At 40.8% G+C, this 20,902-nt stretch overlaps 1 protein-coding gene across 4 annotated transcripts in view; it reads left to right on the plus strand.

The window, feature by feature from the left end:
* The first annotated feature begins 850 nt into the window (after positions 1-850).
* Positions 851-20,902, plus strand: part of mid1 (midline 1) — a 51,844-nt gene continuing 31,792 nt past the window's right edge. The window contains exon 1 of one of the 4 annotated variants that reach the window (XM_047370824.1): positions 851-967. The gene's annotated coding sequence lies outside the window, so the exon portion shown is untranslated. Of the gene's footprint in view, positions 968-12,629; positions 12,858-15,021; positions 15,174-20,902 lie in introns of those variants that run through there. The other 3 variants (XM_047370821.1, XM_047370826.1, XM_047370822.1) reach the window with 3 other exon arrangements.

Genomic DNA, 20,902 nt, shown 5'->3' on the forward strand with positions numbered 1-20,902 from the left:
GAGAATAACATATGCTTGCTCAGACAGATTTATGCCGTGCAATAATTTGTTTCTCAACAGCTGCCCCTTAGGCATAAGCTGTTGCATTATTAAGAAATAAAGTTTCTGAAACTATCTAATATAAGACAACTTCCTAAACACTTAGAGATTTAACTTATCTGCAACCTTCCTGTGCATCCCGTCTAGCACAAATGGACAGTTTCATATTCATGAATGTTAATGTGCAAGGATTTGCTGGAGTTCAACAGATAAAATTCATTGAAACAAATTTAGTTTTGGCTAAAACTCTTCTTTCTTTTACTTGGGGGATGCACACCCGATTCCTCAAATATGATCTCATTATAACAAGTATGAAATTGTTTTCAGAGTGACTCATCTATCTCAAAGGATGAATTCACATTGGGTTAGAGAAAAAACTATTCTTTCTTGCTCAACAGTAAGACATCCCTGTTCCCCACCCATCCTTTCCCCTCTCTTCTCTTGATCTTTATTGTCTCTGCTTGGTTACACAAAACAGGCAACAGTGGCAGTGAAAATAGGCCCTCTATCAGCATTATCTGATGCCAGGCTCCTTTTTACACTTTTGGAAAGACAAAATCAGTGCGACCATTTAGTTTCTCCCCATCATTGATGGAGCACATTTTCTGCCAGTTCTCATAGTTTATATAGATGAAAAAGTTTATCCTTTAGTGGCAGCATTTCAAAGGGTTAAGAACTCCTCTTTGGAGCCTTCCCTGATCCTGTATAAACCTGTAAAGAAGATGACATGCTGTGTGTGCATGTGTGTCTCAGGGAGGTATTTGCGAATACACACCCTAGTAGAGAGGAGTGTATGCAGACAAGAACACCTTTCAGTCTTCTGTCTCCTGTCTGTCTTCTTCTTCAGGGAAGTAGCCAGCTGTCTAAAAATAATTCTCTGCATTTCCCTTTTTCAACCGAGAGAGCACATACAGCCATGGGGAAGCAGGTAAGATCTGATCAAGAAATGTTTCTGTTGGACTGAGGGAGTCCTATCTCTTAGATTTTGATTTGGTTGAATCAAGTAGAAATCTAATCAGCTCAGGGTGAGCAATGGGGAATCCTGAAGTCTTACTGAAACAGACAGTATTGATTTTAGAATACGGATCACATACATTTAACCTTGTACCTGGATGCTGGTTATTTCTTCCACTGAATTATGCATGTTGCCATATACATGAATGGACACATACCTGGAGGAGCAAGAGGAGAGCAGGAAGAAGAACTGAATTTTATGAACTCATTAAAAGAGTTCTGACTGTTAGTGTTAAGTTAGAAAGCTATTTTAGAGAGGAGCCAGATGCTTTGTCAAAAAACTGTCCATGTTTTCATATGTATCACAACTGCTGACAGCTGAGGAGCTCTAATATGTCAGTGTCCTCATGAAACAGCTGTTGGTGAAATTATTCATCTGGCAAAAGGGTGTCATTTCACACTCACAAAAGGAAACTTATATGGTTTTGCCTTAGACAGATTTTTAATAAGCAGCCTTGCTCTCCTATTTTTTTGTTAATGGGAACTAAAGCAATGGAGTCTTGCTCTGTTAAAGTCTGGACTTGAAAATTTGGTGGACTTGTTTTGGATTTGGGATTTTTCTTTATACCCCCCAAAAGACTGAGCAGATGTGTTGTTTCTTGTTGGTTTTCCATTTTTCCTGGGGTGCTAGCATTCATTTAATTAAAAATTGATTATTTTGGTCCTTGAGAGCTTTGAATGTTAAAATGCCACAATTTCTTTAATTACTTAACTCCGTTTCCACAACCCTCCCTTCAAATCATAGACAACCATATCTCCTGCATTCTCAGTGCCAACTTCATTAGCAGCCAAGTTTTCTATGCCTGGTTGTTGTGACAGGACGAGAGCTGTTGCTAGACCACTCCCATTTTGACAGCCAACACCACAAAGATGTGGGGCCTGAAGAACTACGTACAGTCACATTTTGGGGCCATGTGTTCTGAATACTCACAAGAAGTCAGTCTTTACTATGAAAAGGTGCAAGGTCAGGATTAGTCACTAATTTTAGTTAAGAGGACATTCAGTCCAATACGTCAATAGTCATTGACATTAAATTTACACTGGATGTTGGGAACAACTCGTGTAATCCACACATGCAAAGAAATCTAAGCACAGTCCACAGATGATGGGCATAAAAGTGGATTGACATGGGGAATAAGTATTAAACACACTTGCAGAAAATTTAGGGATTTGTTTTTTTTGGGAATGACCACTTAACTTTTGTATGAGGAAGCTAGCCAAATGCATCTCCCAGGAGTGATTTTAACCCATTCTTTCATACGAACCATCTTCAAATATTAAAGTTTACGGGGTCTTTTTTATGCATTCTGAATTTCAAATATTTCTATTGTTTATAAATTATACACAAGTCAGGTAATGTAGTGGGCCACTACAGCAGTCTTACTTTGTTTCTCTGAAACCAATTAGGAGTTTCCTTGGCTGTGCTTGAGACTGTTGTCATACATAGAAAACCACACCATCTTCAGATTCTTCCCCATTCAAACTTTCTTGAACTATGTCTGCTAGTAACATGTGCTGTAAAACAAAAAATAAAAAAACCCATGCCATTTTCACTGTCAACATACTGACATTGTGTAGTGCCATTCTTCCTCCAAATATGAGTACAATGACATCCAAAGAGCTTAGCTTTAAATGACCAGACTGTCATCGTTTTCAGAATAGATCTGACCCACATACAGAAGTACACTCTGGAAAACTGAATCAGTAAAATTATGTTTTATTGTGCAGCAAATAATCAGGAACGTGAACGGATGAATCGCCAACTGTATGGAAGGAAGGGGAAGAGAACTGGTGAATCCACATTTTCTGAAGCAAACAGTAAAGAAGAAGAAAGCAGAAGAAAAAGCATGTTGAAGCTTGTTTAGTGTTTGCTTCAGAAGATCAGTGAAATAATGGCATGATTTGCTTTAATTTAATGGCCTTTTTGGGTTGTTGCCAACATCTGATGTGGATTTTATGTCAGTGACTCCATTAGAAAAATATATTAGTTCATTTAATATTTCAAGCTCGGTGCCATGCTAGTGTTGTCCAATATGCTAATGTTAGCATGTTAGGTTTTTTTTTCACCATGTCTTGTTGCTGCGTTACCTCAAGACAGTATCCTAATTGTGTGATTAACGTTATTAATTCCAGATTCAACCCAGCATCAAAGAAGCAGGTCACATTGAGGTTATAGAGATCTGTGTTTGTCTGATCTTCGACCATCTTGTGTGTTTGTGTTTTGGGTGTGTGTGTGTGTATGTGTGTGTGTGTGTGTGAGTAATGGTGTGCGAGCATACATGTGGAAATAAGTGTGTTTATGATGAGTGGGTATGTGTGAGTGTGAGTTTGTCACCTAAAAGTGTATATTTGTTAGTGTGGCGAGAATGGTAGATGGTCTGCAATCCAAAGGGCAGGTTGACCTGGTTCAGGAAGGCCGCAGCAGTTCCAGGCAGCCAGACATAAAGCATCACCCCAGGGCAGTCATAAATCCAGCACAGAAATAGGTCTGTGTTGGCCCACATGGTGAGCACTTGGGAGGTCAAGAGGGAGGGATACCCACCAGAGCCCAGCACAGCCCCACTGCTCTCAACCAGCCAAACACATCTCCAGGAGCCATAGGCCACCAGACAGGGGCCCACCAGAGAGGGGCCCACCAGACAGGGGCCCACCAGAGAGGGGCCTGCCACGAGCACCCACACAGACAGCACCTCATAGGCAGCCCCCTGCTGGGCCCTCCCATGGCACAGTCAGAGACCCCCCAGGCCATCCCCACACCCTTACCCCCCCTCAGCCAACCTGGCACAGGACCATGCCGTGGCCCCCGAGCACAGGCCCCTTCTGTGCTGTGTTTGTGTGTGTGTCTGTGGTAATGTGAAGTGTTGTAATGAATGCAGATGTGTATGTCAAAAGTGCCTTAAAATTGGGGTTGTGGCTGGGGTGCATGAGACCCCATTGCTTGTTGATAGCAGAGTCTCCCTTACCCCAACCCCAAGCCCTAAGTGTCTCTAGTGCATTAAAATGGAGGTGCAGGACGGGGCTAAATATACCAGAGGGTGGGCACTGCATGGTGCTCCTTCCATGCCCACAAGGCCCATCGTCCCACACACTAAGACCCTACTGCTGTGAGGTGTTGCATATGTGAGGGAGGAGTGGGTGGGTACCAAGGCTTCAGTATAAATCCCCCCTTGGTAGCCAGCTCCCTAGCTGACATATTAGTTAATGTTAACAATTTCAGTCATGATAGCATACACGTGCAATCAAAATTATTTAACCTCTTCTGCAAAGTATTTTTGGCAACATTTAAAATTGTTCAGGTGTTAGCAATAATCAAATTGCACAGACAAAGTTTACATAAACGTAAAACTAATAGAATGATTTTATCAAAATTCAACACTAAATCCTACTTTCAATGACTATTGCAGTCCTATTACTCAACACCCTGAACAGAATTCTTTATTAAAGCACACATTTGGAGATCAAGCGGGGTTTCAAGCACACTTGATCTAATTAAGGGCCTCATGTTGATCATTGTGCTTGAGATAGAACGCCTCAAATACCTGGACTGTTGACCGACTGCCACCAGAGTTCTGCGAAGGCAGCAAGTAAAAAAAAAAAACCCAGACTGCCTGGAAAAGACACTGATGTTCAGTTTCCACAATAAGCTGAATAATAGACAGTAAAGGGCTCCATGCTCCATTCACCCCCCGTAACCCAAAAGCACAAGAAAAGTTGGCTACAGTTTTCTCACATTTGTTTTGCTTTGTTCAGTTTATTGCAAACAGCTGCTTGTTACATTTTACCAATAGACCTATTTTGGGGATTGAATATGTTTGCTTGCAACTGCATACTGCGGACTTCTACCAAAGAAGGCTTGAAATTAAATCAAAATATCCTTGAACAAAGTATTATTTTATTAGTATCCATGTTTATGAAACCAGGCTATTGCACCACTTTTATTTTTCTTATGTTTCTCCCCAGATGAGTTGTTTGTTTTTTGTTACATGACTGTAATGTCATGTGACAATAAAGCTGTAAAACTGTTTTTAAATGATTTATCAAGGGGCCATTGGCAATGCCTCGGAAAACGTTTTGTCCACGTTTAACTCCAAAGAATGTGTTTCAGCAGCCAATATTCAGGAATGCGTCCATTGATGTCTTCAATAAATGCCCTGTTGACGTCTTGATGGATAGCAAGTGAGAATATTCAGTTGTGCAGCACTAAGCTAACATTCATGGCAAATGCATTGAAATTAGATATGAACCCTCAGGAATATCTGCAATACAGCAATGACAGGCTTCCAATGTCTATCTGTTTTATAAATCTCATGGTTATCACCTATAGTGTTAACTGTAAGAGTACCAACAGTGTCAAAATGCCTAAACGTGAGCTAGTAGTGTTTTGAACACCCCCCAAAGCAGACATTTAGCTGATCCTGATCCAAACAGCTGGGCTGCAGCATTTGTCCCTGACTGCCTCCTTGGAGATGTGAACACAGTCCACCACGACAGATGTTCAGATCAACTTCAGTAAATCTTGGTCAAGCGTGACGGTGTAATGTTTAACAGAGATGGAGGAACAACATTGTCTCAAAACTCTTCACCCTGAGAAATGAAGAACATTTACTTATCTACCTTTGTTGAATAGGGCCTGTCTTTCAAAGCTGCTGTTGCTGCTGCTTGTAAAGCAAGAATACATATGGGGGCTGGGGGTTTGAATGTACAACCAGACAGTGTAGGGTGGTTGAGTGCTTTATACCTCTACCGTCTTTGATAAGGTTAGTTCTCTGCTGTTGGTTGGAGATATGTGATAAAGATGTGACAATAGTTCTCTATGATAGATCCACACGCAAGCTGGAAGCAATTACTGAGTCACCCAAGCAGAAAGAATGCAGCAGGCATTCTCTGAACCCTTTTGAAAAAGTAGATACTTCTTCCTATCCGTAAAAAAAAGGCAAGACTTTCAGACAACCAGTTTGTGGTGTGGACCTAAAATAGCAGATGACTTTTCTTTTCCAAAACCTCTTCCCTTATTTGTTTAAGCGAGAGAGCACCAGACAGTAAAGCATTTCACTATTTCTTTCAGCCACAAAGTATAACCGGCTTCTTTGGTAAATGATCAAAAACTTTTTATTTTTGCAATATTTTCCTGTGATCCTTTGCCATAGTTTTGAAAATAAAACCCAAAAAGTTATTTTAAGCACATCTTAAATAATTATTTAAGCACAGACTGTTGACAAACTTTACAGTGCCTTGCGAAAGTATTGATGGCCTTTGGAATTGTAATGCTAAAACTATAACTTTAACATATTGAGATTTTATTTGATCTGTCTGTCACAGGTTTTTTTCCTGAATAACCTCAGATTGTAACTTCATCCATCTTCTTATAAACTCTGATGAGCTTTTTGTCCTTGCTGAAGAAAATCTTCTTTCCCAGAACCTGATGCTACCACCTCCAAGTTTCACCTTGGGAATGACGTGTTAAGGGTGATGTGCAGTATTAATTTTCTGCCTCATGCATTTGCATGTTCTGCACAAATGTTCAGTTTTGGTGTCAACTGACCAAAGCATATCCACATATTCCACATATTTGCTGTATCCCCTACATGGCTTATGGAAAAATGCAGATGGCGATCCTTATGGCATTCTTTTAGGAATGGTTGTCTTTTTGCCACTTTTCTATATATGCCATTTTTGTAAAGTGCAAAACTAATAGCTGTTGTTTACTTACTTTATTTACTTGCTCTGGGTCTCTTCGTGCTTTCCCCACAGAATGATGCTGTCACCACCATGTTTCCAAATGAGAATGGTATGTTTAGGTTCATGTCCAGAGTAAGCTGTCTAACACACAGCATTTTGCACGTAGGCCAAAAAAGTTGGCTCACTTTACTAAATAGGTGAGCTCTTAAGGCAGTAGGTTGAATTAAATTGTATGTGAGCCTATCAAAGCAAAATGTAATGCATTTTTTAGACCACCTATTTTTTCCTTCCTTATACACTACTTTGTGTTGGTCTGCCACATAAATCCCAACAAAATCCTTTGAAACTTTAACAAGACTATATGTGATAATACCAAAGGGCTGTGAATACTTTTACAAGGCCCTGTATGTACGGAATAAACAAAATACACATTAACAGAGTTTCTATAGCATGTTCTTTCAGAAATCTAAACAGTGGTGCTTTCAGGTTTTATAAAACGTATTTTAAGTCTCTGTATATAAGTGCACAGAATATGTTAGTATAATATCCTTTACAAGAGAAGAAATAGAGAGAAACACAAGATTAAACCTGCTGGTGGCATCTTCACAATCACTGTGCTGCTGAGAGGGAGAAAGATCAATACCAAGTCACTGCCCACACCAGTCCTGCATATTTAGCCTGCTAACCTCAAGCTAAATGCATGCAGACACAAGCTTATATGGCCAGTGCCATGCAGTTTCCTTAAACATTTTTAATTTCTTTAAAATAATTATTTTACCTGCACTGAAGATAAACCACACTGAGCGTTAATTAGGTTTTCAATAACATTTTTTTTCATTTGGCTGACGTCAAGCTGATTGTTACTTGGTGGTTGGCAGCATGTCTTAGGGCATGAAAGCAATTAAAAAGTTGAACTTTTGCCACAATGAGGGCAGCCTGTCCTTTCATCTTATTGTTTACTGGCAGAGTGAGGACTGATCTTGCAAGGAAAATGATCATAGGCGCTTAGATCAGAGCTTGCACTGAGAAAGACCATCCTAATGCCTGTAAGCACATGCTAACCCAATTAGACATTTACCTTCAGACTTTAATTACTGTGATTATATAGGAGTTTGATGCCAAACACAACATTATAAAGACATCGTGTTTTATGTTGCCCATCACATTAGAGTAGGTTCTGCACATCATCCTTTGGTGAGCAGAAGTTGGTTAAAAGGATGTATAGGGGGGTGTGCTAAATGCAGCGATGCAGCACAGCCCTGGAGACACAGTCCCATCTGTTCAAGGCCAGGCCGCGTAGTTAGAAACTCATCAAAATGTGGTCCCCAAGGTTTCGCACCCCCTCGCTTTGTCTCTCCATTTGTTACCTCTTTGTCTTTTTGCTTTGAGAGTGGGTGGGGAGTCAGTGGGCAACTGCTCTACCCCATAAGGGGTGGAAGGGTGGGGGTTCATTAATGGAGAAGGTATCCATGAAATGGCCTAGTGAACGTAACGCTTCCTGGTCATGATTTAGGCTTGCATGAGCATACATCGAGGCATGGGGCTGGGGCTGGGTGGGGAGATTCTGCAATGAGGGAGGGCGTGTGGAAAACAGAGCAGCTGGGATGCTACTGTATGTTTTGTTTATTCTCTCATCAATGTGCTACTGAAATAGGGAGCTGAGCTCTCATTGGGAGGTTCCCTTTCCTCTTGCGCTCGAAATAAATCTCAAAGATTTCTCAGGACTTCATTATGTAAGTTGATTTAAATGTTTATTTTCTGGCTACTGAAGACGATTTCATTTGCATTTGAGGCTATTAAAATTGTACATTACTCAGCTTGTTTGCTGATACAGCAGTGCCATGGCTATTATTTTTAAATATGCTATTTTAAAAGTATTTTTTGTACGCTTGTATGCATATTTAGGATCTCTTTGTTTGGGATGAGATAGATTTGCAGGAGGAAGTGCTTAAAAAGCAAACGAAAAGCTAACCTTATGACATGATGACAATGCAGTTGGAAAAAAAAAACCTCCCTCTTCTTCCCCAACTATTAAAGTTTATGTAACATTCAATTTCCCGGCCTGCTTTGCTCCAACTACTTATCTCACTTTTAAGGAGGGCATTTCTGGCCCTCTGCAGGTCTTTTTCTAATTAATGCAGCTTGATGTGTCAGCTATCATCAAGAGCACTGCCTTAGGCTGCAAATGGCCTCATTTAATGGGGATGAATATTCATTTGTTTGGAATAATTTTGTGGACAGTTATGTTATTAATTGATAAGGAATGTATGCCTTTTTTAGGCTGTAATTATATAGGGATTATTCTAAAATATTCAGAATCTTCATTACCACCTAAACAAATGCATAAACATAAATAATCAGTTCTTAGCACTAGGCATCTGGAAACAGTATTTTATATTTGTTACTTAAGGTAAGATGTTGTGAAAAAGTATTTATCCCAACTTTTTATTTTTAATATCAGACATGAGCAAATACAAAATGCAGTTTTAAAATCCCATTCCATTTATTAAGAGAAACAAAGCTGTCCAAACCAACCTGGCCTTGTGTGAAAAAGTTATTTCACTTCGAAGCCTAGTAACTGGTTCTGCCACCCTTGGCAGCAACAACTGCCATAACGTGTTTGTGAAGACTGGCAATAATTTAGTTGCTATTTTTGGATTATTATTTTCTTGCATAGTCCAAGTGTGCTTTAGCTTAAAGTCACAAACGCCTTGAGGAATTTCTTGTACAGAACCGAATTCATGGTTTTGTCAATCAAGTTACCCTGGTCCTAAAACAGTAAAACAAACCTACCACCATGTTTGGCATTCTATGTTCTTTATTTGAAATGATTGTTTGTGTGTTAGTTTTATGCAGGATGCAACAGGCTGTAGTGCTTTAGATGTTATTCTGGGTTTGTTTGTGACCTAAGGTGTAAATCATTGATGGAACTTTTTTTGTAAGCAAGCCATACCTGGAAATGCTCACCTCTGTTCCATGTTTATGTTTATGTTAATTTTTATGTTAATTCCACAAGTATTGCTGCAATCAGGCCTGGTTGGGCAAGTGAAATTGGATAAAAATATTTTAATAATGGGGGAAATTTTTCCATGGTTTCCAGCTTGGGTTCGGATAGCTTTTTCCCTGAACAATGATATCATTTGAAAACTGCATTTTGTATTTACCCAGCTTACCAGTTTGTCATTAAGATTTGTTTGACCAAATAAGTTTATTGTTGACAAGTAAAGCAAAGAATAAGAAACAATCTGTACGGATTCTGGTTTCGTCATTTAAAAAAAACACAGAAAAATAAATATCTGAAATCACTTTTCCTGAAAGCAAGAGAAACCTTGTGTGTCACACCAGTGCAAGGATCCTTCTTCAGTTTCCAGCTAAAGAGGTGAGGACGGTTACTTGAAACCACAACCCAGACAAATTTTATTTTATGGAAAGCTAAATACAGAAACAGACATGTTTTTGTTTTTTCAATTGGATGTTTATTGCATTTCAGAGAAGGGCGTGGCTTTTGAAATGACCAAAGAGAGCATACCAATTTTTGCTGGCTTCAAATATCGGTTCGTCTCCAAAATCCAAGTAAACGTCCATGGTTTTGTGCCACTCTGTTGCAATTGAATTATTTTCTGTGTGAGAACAAGTGTTCACGAAAATATTAAATAAATTTATATATGTGTTGCAGGGCCTTTTTTATTTGGCTGTAAATTAGTGTTGTTTGCAGCATTCAGCCAACTAATGATTTTTAAATGTGGTATAGAAATACATTTGGACTTTAAAAGACTTTGAATAATATTTACCTAGAACTGTAAATGAAAAACGAGATAACATACACATCAAAACAGGTCTGAGAATACAGGTGGGTTTCAATAAATTATCAATACAATTATTATAATATCACATTAAAGTATTTGATTTCAGTCATCAAGTTCAAAAACTGAAACTCTGTACATAGATCGATATATTTCAAGATACATTTCAGCTAATGAAAACCCAAAGTTCAGCTTATCAGAAAATATGAGTACTACATAAGAACAAGAAAATGTTTTTTAATGCAAATGTTTTACATTATAGTCCTTTTATGTCCTACCCAATCATCAAGATGGCTGCTAACTTGACTGTTGACTAGTTGCCCACCAGACTATCACTGACTAGCATTAAGCCACAAAGGGTCATTACAACAGAAACTGGATGTTCACAAAGTTCTGTTTCCATGCACATTAATGGAACGTTTAGTAGAAGGAAAAGTGCTGGGATCAGTGCTCTACACACAAATGAATCTACCATATGAGATACAACTGTCACATTGCTGGTGGCAAGCCACTCCTGAAACAAAAACAACATCAGAAGCGTCTTACCTGGGCTAAAGAAGAACAAGGACAGGACTGTTGCTCAGTGGTCCAAACTCCTCTTATGAGATGAAAATTAATGCTCTTTTTAATTTGGAAATCAATGTGTCAGAGTCTGGAGAAGGAAGCAAGAGACAAATAATACAAGTTTCTGATCTCCTAGGAAATCTTGCAGTCCATGCTTCCATTTGCTGACAAATGCCATGGAGATGCTAACTTCACCTTCCAGCAAGATACCGAGACCTGTTTTAATGATCATGGTGTCACGGTGCTTCATTGGCCAGGAAACTGGCCTGACATAAACAGAACCTATGGAGTATCATCAAGATAGACGTTGATGCAGATGAGCTGAAGGCAATAGTTAATTAAAACAAACTTGTCTTCCTCAACATGAACATAATTTTCATCTTGTGTAGTATTCAAATTTTCTGAATAACTGAATTTTATCTATTCATTAGCTGTATGCCATATTCAAAACAAATAGAAATATAAACTTGAAATATATAACTCTGCATGTAATTTATCCATATAATACATATTTCACTTTTTGAATTGCATTAGTGAAATAATGAACTTTTATTTTAATGTATCAAAAGGAGCCTTTAATTACACACCAAATGAAATAGCATTACATTTGGTGTGTTTTACATTGAGAAAAGATTTGGTGAGTGCTGTTTACAAATCCATTAGTGTTTAGAATGAGTCAAGCACAGGCATCAGATTCACGGCCATGCTTAATTTGCCTGTTGTTTCTTGTCATTTGTCAGTTAAAGAGTTTAATCCTGGCCCTGTGAAGGGAGTGACCTCTCTCAGGTATTGTTTTACTCACAGTGTCTCTACACATTTTACTTCCTTACAAAATGCTGTTGACTTCACATTGAAGTGGGATGTTGGGGGGAATCGGAAAGTAACAGACAGTGGTAGGCTTGATGGAGAAACAAACAAGCTGTGAAGAGAGAGCTGAGAGTTCGCCAGCGAAAAGATTAGAATGGCATTTGGCTCAAGAAGCAGGATGCATCCTGGCTCCTGCCAAACTGCCATAGCAACGGCAGCTTAATGCATCCCTCGTAGTCCCCCTGCTGAGTGTCCTGACTGTACCAAAGAGTCATTTAAAAGATCTTGACATTATTCAGCTTGACCCCAGCTTTTATCCAGTTGCCAATATATTAAACAAAATGCATTTCCCTCAAATCCAGCTGCATAGACATTTGCTGTCAACTTTGATTACTGCCTCATTTCTACAGCTTTATTTTAAATGAAATGCAAATGAGCGAGCTGTGTATAAGTCTATTATAACTGCATGTAACCCTAACAGAGCAATCCTATCTGTCTTAGAGCTCCCATTTGTCATGCGGGGCACCTCTTCTCCCCAGTGACCAATCAGTTCTTCCTTGGAGAATAAGAGCAGCACCTCACCTCCTCATCATCGCGAGTGATTGACGGCTTCCACAGAAAGGAGGGGGTAGTTATTTACCTCCTCGTGTTCTCATGGGACTAAGTTAATGATCCCAGCCAACAAAATAACACAAAGAGGGAAAAGCCTGAGAAGTCGTGCCTGGTTGAACCATTTGGACCAGTTTCGGCTTGCTTTGGAAAGAGGAGGCTTGTGTGAGAAAACATTCAGAAACGGGAAGAAAACGGATGAAGTGGCAGCACCCAGACCGACAGTTAAAAAGTAGAGGAAGGAAAGTCAAAATTTTTAGAAAACTCATCCCTGATTTCTATCTGTATCTGTGTGTCACCCCGACAGAGGACTGTCCGGTTGAGGGAATAAGAGCCTGTGAGGTAAGACACACTTTGAATCTCTAGAGGAAGACGCATAAAATGTTCAGATGGAAGACTCAGACTTTCTATTTAAGCTTTGACAGTGTATTGGTTTGTAAAAATGATTTTGTTTCACAATATTCTGCATACATTTCCATTCATACATTTGGGATTGAGCAAATGTTTTTATGAACAGGAGGCTAAATATAAACAAACCATCTAATGACACTCAGTGGCAGTTCTTACAAAAATCCCCATCCTTCTGCACCTGATCCTTCACATACATTCACTGGGTATTTAATTTCATAAACCTGTTCAAATGCCTGTTGATAAACAGTGAATTAGCCAATCACATGGCAGCAACTCAATGCGTATAGGCATCTAGACACGGCGAAGGCAACTTTCTGAACTTTAAACTGAGCATCACAATTTGGAAGAAAGGGGATTTAAGTGATTTTGAGTGTGGCATGGCTGTTGGTGGCAAGTGGGCATTGTATGAGTATTTCAGAAACTGCTGATCTGCTGAACTTTTTATGCACAGCTGTCTGGTTTACAGAGAAATGTTCAAAAAGTGAAATTATCCAGTGGGCAGTGAGCAGAATTTCTGGCATCAAAGGTCAGAGGATAATGGGAAGACTGGTTTGAGATTAAAGAAAGGCAACAGTAGCTCAAGATACAACCACTGCTGCAGAGTACCATCTCTGGTAGCACAATACATCAAACCTTGAAGCAGAGTGGCTTCAGCAGCAGAGGACCACACAAGGTGACACTCCTGTTAGCAAAGAACAGGAAACAATTCACACAGGCTCACCAAAATTGGACAATAACATTGAAAACAACATTTCCTGGTCTGATGTCACTGGATTTCTGCTGTGATATTTAAATAGTAGGTTTGAAATATGTCATAAACAACATGGAAGCATGGATCTATTCTGGCTTGTATGAATATGTTAGGGTGCTGTTCTGATGATGCGAGAAATATTTTTTGTTGTGTACTTTTAACTCCTTTTAACTCCTTTCGACTAACTGAGCATTGCAGGTATGCAGGTAGGTAGGTAGAATTAGTCATTTCAAATCAGATACCAGCATCAGATTAATTTAACTGACAGAAAACCTTTTATTTTTTGCAAGTGTCATTGCTGTCCTGGGCAAATAGTTTCATTAAGCATATAAAAATAACATTGATAGTGCTAAATTCTTGAAAATTTCTGGGAAAGCATATCTAGACATTTTAGGCTTCTCAAACTGCACCAAACGCTAACTGGATTTAAACTAGTTGTCCTGTAAAATTATTACTATATTTGTTTTACTTTTCAACGCAGGAAAGTTACTAAACTGTTTTAGTTTCTCCCAGTTCCTTTCATACTACTCTGAAAGCTGAAGGCTAAACTGAAACACGAGGACTCTTTGGCATTGGACTTTGGCTGCCTCATAATCCAAGTGAATCCATGCCATTTGAGCTGTGGTTTTACCCTTGTTGTAAAAGCATGTGTCTTGCACAATAATCGCATTCTAAAAAAAAAATCACATTCCATCATCGGTGACAAGGTTGTCTCAAGTAACAGCATCTAACCGGTTTAACTTTGAGCTGAGAAACTGATCAGACTGGATTTGATCTTCCTCTCTCTCTGTATAGGTACCAACGGGGTCAGTCTTTGCACATGTTAGTTATTTTCTAAGCAGCTGAGGAATTGTGAGCAGATGTCAACAATGTGAGAGAACTTTCAACACTTTTTTAAGTCTGCAGTCGCAAACCTCAGTGCATTCCTGTGTTTAATCTGAAAAATATGGTTGATAACAGTAAGCATCTGCAGCAAAGCATATAGTCTGACTTCACAGATTCTTGCTGTAAGCATGATGCACATTTGCAGATCCAATACTCGAGACTCAGTTTGATCAGGATAGGGATGATGGTATTGGCATCTGTTTAATTTTGTTTCTGGTGTTCAGCTAGAGGCGTCTAAGCTTGAAAAACTAAAACTGGAAAGCTTTCCTCCAAGTAATGTCCGATAGCCTCAAGTTATAGTGGAAAGAAGCAAAAGTCCTGCCCCCCTTCACACGATTGGTTTCTCCAACATACTGCAGCCTGTTGCATCCACGTGGGACAGTTCTCAGTCCGAGTAGATAAAAAGGTGTAAGTATCGATCCTCCCACGGGCTTAGAGGAGAGGGTTAAGAGCTCGGAAACTCCCAGAGAGTCAGAGAGGCGAGTCGCTATGCTTTAAGCTCAGACCGCTACAGTGTATCAGCTTTGCAGAGACTAAATATCAGCAGTGACTAACTGTAAAGGTGACTCTGTTCTTCCCCTTGCTTCTTTATGGCTGGAACTATGAGGCAGGTAAGTCAAGAAGTCACTCAGAACACAGCCTGTATTTAACGATACCATGCTTTGTGTTTTTTTCTACTAAAACATGAGTCATAATGTGTTTCCAAGGCTTCAGGTGGGGATCTTTTTTAAGTGCAAAGGTTGTTGAGTTATATTTTTTTCCCCAAGGTTTTGAACTGGATTACACGCTGAGTGCAATGACTAAGCAAGATCTAGAGGGAATTTTTGTAACATAGCATCACAATGAGTGGGTTGAGGCTAAAGTAGAATTTCTGTGTAAAAACAGTAATTTAAGACTGCTTGACATTGTTTAAACACATACTCAACTGTAGGTTTTCTGGAAATGAAAACAGTTTTTTGGCACATTTACTTTGGTTTTTATATATTTATTTTTGAGCATGCAGCTTCAAAAGGATGGTCTTTCCTTTTTTATTATTGCTATTTGGTTAACACATGTTTTACTCTCTTCAGATGTCAAGCTGATCTTCATTGTGGAGGAGGAAAATACACTTTTTTTCTGGCTCCTATTAATTAATAACTGATTTTTATAAATAGTAACTGGTTCTTGTAAAGAATGTAAGACATCTTTCTACCAGGGCACCCTGCTTCTGATCACCACTGTGACTAATAGACAACAAGCTGTCACCATGGCAACACATGTGGAGGTCTTTATAGCAGTTATTGGACCACTGAACTCCTTGAGTTGGTCCTGGTGCCTGAAGTAATAGCCAGTCTGAGGGCCCAAGACCAAAGTAGACTTAAAACAACTCCAGTGTCAGAAACGCCTAGGCGTCTAATATATTGGCTATTTTATGAACCTTAAAACACTGTCATGTTTGCATTGTTTTGCACTGGGATGTTATTTACACTAGATATACAGGTGGTGGTGTGCCACCATGGATCTTCCTGTGTAAAACATTTAAAGAGAACAGAACATGTAATACCTTTCTTGTCTGAGCAAGTGTCCGATAGAGAACTAAAACAGTTTAAGAATTAGAAATATAGTAGTCGTTCAAGTAAATGCTATTTTATCCTATTTTTTGCTGCCCTACTTTTTAAATGAGTTACTTTGACCGAAGACAATTAGAAAGTTCTCAGTTGGTTTCACTCACCAAATACATTGATGATGAACCACCTCCTATCTCCACTTTTCATGTAAATTACCATTTTCTTTCTAGATAATAGCCAAATCCAAATAATGCAAATGAAAGGACTGTTTAAACTCTATTCAAACAATGCCTGCAAAAACGTTTTTGACAGAGTTGTTTTAGGACAAAAGAATTCCATTTTGGCCTTGGCCGTTTTTGGACCATCCATTAGCTTCAATCTCCGAGACTTAATCTGGAGTTATATTAAAGAATAGAGTTGCATTTACTGTGTAAATGGGAGGAGCTAGGTGCGTGACATATGGCGTAGCGTTAAAGATCGCAACCCAGAAACAAAAACAGAGTTCAGGCGGGCGACCAAGAGGTCGTCCCCAGCAGGCACAGAGTTCAGGCGGGCGACCCGACCTGCACCAAAGACATGGAGGCCGACAGAAGCATAGAGACCGTGGCGGCCTGCGACGGGAAACTGCAGGTAGATCAGGAGGCCGACTGAGCAAAGTAGAGGACCTCCCAGAAACTCTGTGGAACTCCGGAGGTGCGGAGCCTGGCGAACCCTCAGAGGCTGAAGCTGAACCTGGTGAACCCTCAGTGGCGTGAGCAGAGGCTGAGGCGACGCCGAGACCCTCAGTGGCGTGAGCAGGAGCTGAGGCGTCGGCCGGAACCTCAGTGATGTGAGCAGGAGCTGAGGCGTCGGCCGGACCCTCAGTGACGTAAGCAGGAGCTGAGGCGTCGCCGAGACCCTCAGTGACGTGAGCAGGAGCTGAGGCGTCGGCCGGACCCTCAGTGACGTGAGCAGAGGCTGACTTAGGGTCAGGCGTCATGTCAGGCTGTGGTGTTGTCAGGCTGTGGTGTGTCAGGCGGTGGTGTGTCAGGCCTGGAGTCAGGCTGCTCTGCAGCAGCGCTCTGGAGACCTGACGTGGGCTGCTCTGCTGCAGCACTCCTGTGGCTTGGTGTGGGTGAAGGAGGACGACAGTAAAACAACCTTACTGCCATTTCATAATCCATCTCTATCTGTCTTATCCTCTCCATCAGCTCAGGAGAGGAATACAGGAGACTAGTCGTCCTGAGGATCTTTATTTGGCATGCATAGAACCTCAAGCGCTGCTCCAGCTTGGCAGGTGTTGCCCCAGAACTCCGGGCTGGAGCAAGCGCAGACGACATGGGCGGAGGTGCAGTGAGCCTGGCAGACAGTGCTGTGGCAGACGAAGATGCGGGCTTACTTGCTGCAGCCCTCACGTAGGCTGGCTGGGAAACCACCTCCTCGCCAGCCGAACCACAGGAAGGCGCTCCGCGCCAACGTTTCTTGCGGCAGAAGGAGGGCGAGGGCTTCACTGCCGTATGAAGGGGAGGAGAAGAACGGCGACGAAGGGGACCTGTCCCCGGACATGGAATCGCCAACCTGGATCCATCATAAGCCGACTGCGGCAGAGACAGCCCTGCAGAACGGCGCAGTAACTTCTCGAGACAGGAAGGTAAAGAGGTCCATGGAGCTAGCCTGATGCTCATCCGTGAGGTCCATTGTTGGCGGAAACATTCTGTTATGACTTGCGAGATATAGGACCCCAGAATGCAGACGAGCAGGCAGCGTGATGGTAAGTGAAAAAAAAGGTTTAATGACAAAAACTCACTCACAGCAGGAGGCAGGAACAAAACAAACGGGCAGGCAAGACAGGCATGTCATTATCAAAAAGACAAGACTTGGTTTGAGAACAAGACATGAGCATGAGAAAAGTTTCCGCCACGACTAACTGAACAGGTGTGTATATATGGAGTGAAAACCAGGTGGAGGAAGGAGACAGATTAACTTGGAGCAGGTGAACCGAATAAACTTAATTGACAGAGAACACAACGTGACAGGCATTTTTGTGACACTGACTCACATTTAGACAGAATTTTTTTTATACTATTTAATTTACATTTTTTTATTCTTTTGTTAAAACCGCTTAAAATCCCATGTTTATTTTCCAAACTAAGATGAAACAAGTGAAGATATTTATCATGTACTGTAAATGGCAGTATGTATTATGTTTATGGCATACGCCTACCGGGATCATGCAGAAAACCTCCTGTATGCAGGCTGCACGGTGGCGCAGTTTCTGCATGGAGTTTGCATGTTCTCCCCGTGCATGCGTGGGTTCTCACCGGGTACTCCTGCTTCCTCCCACAGTCCAAAGACATGCCTGTTAGGTTAATTGGTCTCTAAATTGCCCTTAGGTGTATAAATGAGTGTGTGCATGGTTGTTTGTGTGTTGCCCTGCGATGGACTGGCGACCTGTCCAGGATGAACCCTGCCTCTCGCACATAGACTGCTGGAGATAGGCACCAGGTTCCCCGCGACCCACTATGGAATAAGAAAATGACTGACTTCCTGTATGCAATTATGCAAATAAACCACAAGATGTCGCCATTTGCGTGTTTTCTCCACCCGTAAATCATTTTTAAACGACTTCTCCAGATTGGTATTTACAAACAGAAAATATAAATTGACATTTCAACAGAACTAGTATCGGAATAGTTTTAACTTCTGGGACACTCTTCCCTCATCTCTGAACTTGCGGGTAGTGGATTGCTGCCGCATGCTAGGAAAGTCACATTCCCTTAAGTTCCTGCGGTCGTGGAAAGGATAGGGTGTTTTCCCGCTGATGGCACCTGCCAAGCCACGCAGAGGAAATGAGAAGTTGCTGCTGACCAGGGTGACCTGAGCTGCTCAGACTGTAAGCAAGGAAACTAAATAAACTTGTTAACACAACCAGACTTATGTTTCCAGTAGAAATGTCTGAACCGTCATATTTAAAGCCAACATTTTCAATCGAAGCTTATTATCAGCTCAGGACAAAAGTATTGTTCTCCATGGCAACATATTTGACAGATGATTTTGAAATTCATTCGAAGAGATGCTAAGGTTACTAATTAGGTTGCGCTCTCTAATCGTTTAAACTACAACCTGTGTCGGGGCTGCGCAGGCTCCATTAGCGCTGATCTGGGTAATGTGTGCAGCTGCAGATCAGGTAGATTAGTCTGTCTAATCAGCAGGCTAGTGCCAACGCAGCTGTAAATCACATTAGGCCTGAACGGGCCGCTGCTGAGACGAGCAGAACTGAGCAGAGCCGGCTGCTGGTGCTGCTCCTGCTCCTGCAGCCCAGCCCAGGCCCCCTTCATTGGTCACAGCCACGCTACCAGGACAGGATTACAGATAACTATGTTAGGTGTCAGCCCGGGAAAAAAAGACAGAGGAATAGCGTACATGGATCAAGACTATCATTAAGGCTGATAAAAGGCCATAACCAAAAGGATTAGGGAGCGTTTGAGCAGGAAATTGCCCTCATATCTGAGACATTTTGATTGTTTCATCTTTAAAGGAACCATTACTTCCTAATCAAAATATAACTCCATATGTCAGTTCAGTACCTTGGTCCATTTTTTAAGGCTAAACCCCAGTGTCTGAACACATAATATTCCTTACCTTTCCATAAATATCATCTGAAAGTGTGTTTGCTTTGCTTTCCCAGTTAACATTTTGTACAGTACAGCCACAAACTCCAATGTATTTTAGCTGTTTTCGAGATAGACCAACACAAAGCAACAGATAATTATGATGTGGAAAAAAGGATACATGATTTTCAAAACGTTTTACACATAGAAATCTGAAATGTTTGAAGCACATTTGTAATCAGTTCACCTAAGACAATACTTTCTTTATATACGTCTATACCAGCTCTGCACATCTAGAGAGTCTAACTTTTGCCCATTCTTTGCAAAATAGATCAAGCGAAGTCAGATTGGATAGAGAGCATCTGTGAAGATCAGTTTTCAAATCTTATCATTCTCATGGCCCTCTTGGCTGCTTCCCTGATTATTGCTCTCCCTGCCTGCCCCATCAGTGTATGTGGACAGTCAATTTGTCATGATCTATTAATGGAATGATGGCATGCGGAATAGTTATGTCAGGTGTTTGTGCAACATTGTTTTTATGACCTAATCTTGTTTTAAACTGCTCCCAAACATTATCCCTGAGCTTTCTGGTAGGTCTTCATGATGTTGTTTCTTTACTAATATTATTTAACAGCTTGTATTCTGAGATTAAATTACACATAGGTAAACCTTAGGCAGTTTTGCTGATTTTAATTTTGGAGTATTAGATCAATAGCGGCTGAATACAGACCTATGGCACACTTTTCGAACTTTGATTTGCTAAAAGTTTTAATTTTCATTTCATAATTTGTGTTAAACTTTGTGTTGGTCTATCCATTGAAATCACAAAAGAAATCTGGGTTTTGTATTGAACAAACGGATAAGTTCCTTTTTCTGCTCCAGGGCGAGTGAATTTATTTCAAGCTGGAGGCTGCACAGAAAGCATCCAGGGAATCCCAGTCACATTCCCCTTGTTACTCTCTCCCCCTGGATGTTTGGAGGCACAGGTTTGTCGAGAAAAGGCTTTTTTAAAATTTACAGCTTCCTGTCTGAGTCTGAGAGTGGATAGCCTTTCAGGGGACGCCTTTGAATGACAGGAGGATCAAAACAGAGCCCAGCAGGGGTGTGTTCGGAAATAGTCGCACATGGTAAGCAGATGGCTGCTCTGTGATTCGTCACATCAGGGCCAGCTGTGACAGATGTAGATGTTGCAGATGATGTTAA

This window comes from Girardinichthys multiradiatus, chromosome 7, assembly GCF_021462225.1.
Source record: "Girardinichthys multiradiatus isolate DD_20200921_A chromosome 7, DD_fGirMul_XY1, whole genome shotgun sequence".
Lineage (NCBI taxonomy): Eukaryota > Metazoa > Chordata > Actinopteri > Cyprinodontiformes > Goodeidae > Girardinichthys > Girardinichthys multiradiatus.